This window comes from Protopterus annectens, chromosome 1.part0 (assembly GCF_019279795.1).
Source record: "Protopterus annectens isolate FY-2018-M chromosome 1.part0, PAN1.0, whole genome shotgun sequence".
Lineage (NCBI taxonomy): Eukaryota > Metazoa > Chordata > Ceratodontiformes > Protopteridae > Protopterus > Protopterus annectens.
This window is the reverse complement of record NC_056725.1, coordinates 668,145,286-668,150,549: the sequence shown is the minus strand read 5'-3', so window position 1 is coordinate 668,150,549 and position 5,264 is coordinate 668,145,286. Positions and strand designations below refer to the sequence as shown.

The 5,264-nt window shown below is 45.8% G+C and overlaps 2 non-coding genes across 2 annotated transcripts; both read left to right on the top strand.

Annotated features, from left to right (window-relative positions):
* The first annotated feature begins 1,908 nt into the window (after positions 1-1,908).
* On the top strand, positions 1,909-1,979 carry TRNAG-CCC. The gene has a single exon. It is a non-coding gene; the product is annotated as a tRNA-Gly (tRNA).
* Positions 1,980-4,824: 2,845 nt separating this feature from the next.
* TRNAG-CCC lies at positions 4,825-4,895 on the top strand. Its single transcript has one exon. It is a non-coding gene; the product is annotated as a tRNA-Gly (tRNA).
* Positions 4,896-5,264: the final 369 nt, after the last annotated feature.

The window sequence follows — 5,264 nt, the reverse complement described above, 5'->3', positions numbered from 1 at the left end:
TGGATGAATTGTGTCTTGCTTTTTTGAGCAGCAGACATGAGCCAGGATATATTGTTAGGCACCTGGTCTAGGGCTGCAGAAGCATCAGGTACAGCTGGGGAGGAAACAGTGATGATAGAAAGGAAATGTAACAGCAACACAAGCAGAGGCAGCACCAGGAAAATTGAATTCTGACATGGAAACTGTATGACTTTCTAGCTACAAGAATCAAGGCAGACAGAGTGGCTACAGTACTCTTTAAGGTGCTACACCCAATGCCGTGAAGCTGACACTAGCATGGGAATAGTGATTGGAGAATAGATTTTAGAAAGAGTATGTAAAGACTGCAATAAAGGAGGGGTGAGCAGGGTGGGGGAAAAAAAAAAACATCCACCGAGCCTAGCTAAAGCAGTACGCAGAGCTGAGCACTACTCCAGTTTGGAGACTAAGCCCCCAGACAGAATGTCCCAGCTCTGTGCTGAGGTAGGCTTTCTGCCCCAGAGAATTGTCTGTCAAATCTGGAAGTCTCTCTCTCTCTCTCTCTCTCTCTCTCTCTCTCTTTTCGGGAAATCCATATCTGACCCGGAATACAGACATTTCTCAGGGCCTTCCCAGGACAAAGAAATAAAAATAATGCAATGTAGTCTTCACAAGCTAAGCAAGCAAGCAGGTGCACAATCTGCACAAATAAGGGTTTGGTCGGAGGATCAGACATTTGATACCCATGAGAGTGCAAGATGGTAGGCAAAAATAAAGAGCAGATTCCTTATAAGTGAAAAATAAAAATAAAGTAGCCCAGATTTAAGCGTGAAAGTGAGACTAACTGACGTTTGAACTTCTAGTCCTGTCTGTGAGTCACTCACCCTTTAGGGCAAGTGAGCTGTATGGCACCTGCTGACCGAATGCTCCCATAAGGGGCTCACGGTGGTCGCAGCAGCCCAAGATAGAGCAGAAGGAGCTGACAAGACTTTTAAAATCTTAACAAGATTGTACCGTGTCTTATCTTAGTAGAGAGTCGAGGTGTCCTTCTCCCATGAAAGGAATAGACCGCATGGTGCCAGGTAGCGTAGATTGACATTTCACATACCGATTGCTTCCAGAAGTCATTCGTTCAGACTGTGAATCCTAAAAGCTAGCCTGAACAACTTTAGGTTAAGCGAAAGATATTTTTCCCTTAGGAAGAAGAGCATGAAGGAAAAGACTGCTTGCTTCTGTCGGTGCAGGTGTGATGGGTCTGTGACAACACTGGGGATGTGAGCTTTGGTAGTTGAGCAGTTGAATTCTTGCCTGCCATGCATGTGGCCTGGGCTTTATTTCCTGCTCGCCTTTCCCACATCTTTGCAAGGTGCATAATGCAGGAAAAATAAAGAGCTTCCGAAGCATTGTATCCTCCAGAAAGGAGGGCCACTAAGAGAATTGTACAAATCAGTGTTCCCCTTGTGCTCTCAGAGGCAGTACGGCTCTGGTTCTCTCTGTCTTTTAACTATGTCCGGTAAGCTCCTCCTCGTGCGCAAGCCATTTGACATCCACTTTTGAGGAGTCAGTGCTCTTTAAGAGTTTACAGGTAAGGATGTGCTAACAAATGCTGGAGAGTGTGCTCCTTTGCAGAAGTGGTTCAGAAATCCATTAGGCTTATCACTGATTGCTTTGTCTGCCAGTAAAACGTAGCACAGCCCTTGCCAGGTTGCTGTGACATCAGTTTACTTTCTGCAAGAATCTCTGTCTATCCAGCTTGGCCTTGCACTGCTCTAGTCACGCTCATGAGACCAGACTCTTTCCCTACTGGTGATAGCTCAAAGCCATCTACACGGTATTCTGTGACGTGTATTTGTCACCTGGGAACGTGTTCCTGAAAGCAAAGTACTGGTCACTCGTGGAATACGGCAGGAACGATACTCGGTGAACCCATCAGGAGCTTGCAGTGTGCTTGCATTGGTGGTTCAGTGGTAGAATTCTTGCCTCCCACGCAGGAGACCCGGGTTCGATTCACGACCAATGCATCTTTGGCTTTTGCATACTCACACACACCTCAGAAGTGCTGTCGTGCATGTCATGTTCTGTTACAGAAAGCTTTCAAGAAGCTCTTCTTATGGCACCGTCCGTGTTAGAAAGAGATCAGAAAAGCTTTCACGTCATCTAAAGATGTTGCAGCAGCACTTCCACTAGATGTGACGTGCAAAATCGGCTGGCTTTCAGATGTAAACCAGCTAACCTCTTTCGGGTCATGACTGATTACCACGCAGAAGGAGAGAACATGCTAAGCGTGTCTTTAGGTGACTCTCCATTCTGACTCAAGTGACCAGAAGACTGCAGGTTGCATTATGCTGCAAATGAAATCTGTTTCTTGATGCAACAAAGAAATGTTTTCTGGGAAACGGTCTTGTGTGATAAAACGATCAGATGATACAGTTCCACCATACTGCCTTTCGTTGAGTATCGCTAAGGGTGGGTAGCTCAAAAGATATCACCACCGCCGACAAGGAGACTCCAGCACAGCAAGGCCTATACTGGTCACGTCCAGTATAGGCCAGTAGATACCAGCCAGTGGTTATCTTCCATTTGGAAGATACAGTCTCCTGTTTTAAGGATCACCACAATGGAACATCTGTTGCTACTGAAACATTCGCCATTGTGCATTTTCACAAATTTTCTCAAACTCTCACAGTAAAATGTTGCTGTCCATTTAACGTTCAGTGAGCCACGTTTTCAAAAATCGGGGTTCTGTGCTGGCAAACCTACGTTCACCCCCCCTCAGATTTTACCCCTCAAGGACGTTAAATGCGCATGCATTAAACTGTTTCTCTCCTGACACATGAGTGACTGCTACAGATGGAGTCTGAGGATTTAGTTGGGAAAAGTCTGAGATCCATCTCTCAGGTGCACCACAAGACTGAAATGAGAAGAGTTGGAGTTCAGATTATTTTCTTGAATGTAGAAACAGGCTCAAGCTATGGATGAATTGTGTCTTGCTTTTTTGAGCAACAGACATGAGCCAGGATATATTGTTAGGCACCTGGTCTAGGGCTGCAGAAGCATCAGGTACAGCTGGGGAGGAAACAGTGATGATAGAAAGGAAATGTAACAGCAACACAAGCAGAGGCAGCACCAGGAAAATTGAATTCTGACATGGAAACTGTATGACTTTCTAGCTACAAGAATCAAGGCAGACAGAGTGGCTACAGTACTCTTTAAGGTGCTACACCCAATGCCGTGAAGCTGACACTAGCATGGGAATAGTGATTGGAGAATAGATTTTAGAAAGAGTATTTAAAGACTGCAATAAAGGAGGGGTGGGCAGGGTGGGGGGGGGAAACATCCACCGAGCCTAGCTAAAGCAGTACACAGAGCTGAGCACTACTCCAGTTTGGAGACTAAGCCCCCAGACAGAATGTCCCAGCTCTGTGCTGAGGTAGGCTTTCTGCCCCACAGAATTGTCTGTCAAATCTGGAAGTCTCTCCCTCTCTCTCTCTCTCTCTTTTCGGGGAATCCATATCTGACCCGGAATACAGACATTTCTCAGGGCCTTTCCAGGACAAAGAAATAAAAATAATGCAATGTAGTCTTCACAAGCTAAGCAAGCAAGCAGGTGCACAATCTGCACAAATAAGGGTTTGGTCGGAGGATCAGACATTTGATACCCTGGAGAGTGCAAGATGGTAGGCAAAAATAAAGAGCAGGTTCCTTATAAGTGAAAAATGAAAATAAAGTAGCCCAGATTTAAGCGTGAAAGTGAGACTAACTGACGTTTGAACTTCTAGTCCTGTCTGTGAGTCACTCACCCTTTAGGGCAAGTGAGCTGTACGGCACCTGCTGACCGAATGCTCCCATAAGGGGCTCACGGTGGTCGCAGCAGGCCAAGATAGAGCAGAAGGAGCTGAGAAGACTTTTAAAATCTTAACAAGATTGTACCATGTCTTATCTTAGTAGAGAGTCGAGGTGTCCTTCTCCCATGAAAGGAATAGACCGCATGGTGCCAGGTAGCGTAGATTGACATTTCACATACCGATTGCTTCCAGAAGTCATTCATTCAGACTGTGAATCCTAAAAGCTAGCCTGAACAACTTTAGGTTAAGCGAAAGATATTTTTCCCTTAGGAAGAAGAGCATGAAGGAAAAGACTGCTTGCTTCTGTCGGTGCAGGTGTGATGGGTCTGTGACAACACTGGGGATGTGAGCTTTGGTAGTTGAGCGGTTGAATTCTTGCCTGCCATGCATGTGGCCTGGGCTTTATTTCCTGCTGGCCTTTCCCACATCTTTGCAAGGTGCATGATGCAGGAAAAATAAAGAGCTTCCGAAGCATTGTATCCTCCAGAAAGGAGGGCCACTAAGAGAATTGTACAAATCAGTGTTCCCCTTGTGCTCTCAGAGGCAGTACGGCTCTGGTTCTCTCTGTCTTTTAACTATGTCCGGTAAGCTCCTCCTCGTGCGCAAGCCATTTGACATCCACTTTTGAGGAGTCAGTGCTCTTTAAGAGTTTACAGGTAAGGATGTGCTAACAAATGCTGGAGAGTGTGCTCCTTTGCAGAAGTGGTTCAGAAATCCATTAGGCTTATCACTGATTGCTTTGTCTGCCAGTAAAATGTAGCACAGCCCTTGCCAGGTTGCTGTGACATCAGTTTACTTTCTGCAAGAATCTCTGTCTATCCAGCTTGGCCTTGCACTGCTCTAGTCATGCTCATGAGACCAGACTCTTTCCCTACTGGTGATAGCTCAAAGCCATCTACACGGTATTCTGTGACGTGTATTTGTCACCTGGGAACGTGTTCCTGAAAGCAAAGTACTGGTCACTCGTGGAATACGGCAGGAACGATACTCGGTGAACCCATCAGGAGCTTGCAGTGTGCTTGCATTGGTGGTTCAGTGGTAGAATTTTTGCCTCCCACGCAGAAGACCCGGGTTCGATTCCTGGCCAATGCATCTTTGGCTTTTGCATACTCACACACACCTCAGAAGTGCTGTCGTGCATGTCATGTTCTGTTACAGAAAGCTTTCAAGAAGCTCTTCTTATGGAACTGTCCGTGTTAGAAAGAGATCAGAAAAGCTTTCACGTCATCTAAAGATGTTGCAGCAGCACTTCCACTAGACGTGACGTGCAAAATCGGCTGGCTTTCAGATGTAAACCAGCTAACCTCTTTCAGGTCATGACTGATTACCACGCAGAAGGAGAGAACATGCTAAGCGTGTCTTTAGGTGACTCTCCATTCTGACTCAAGTGACCAGAAGACTGCAGGTTGCATTATGCTGCAAATGAAATCTGTTTCTTGATGCAACAAAGAAATGTTTTCT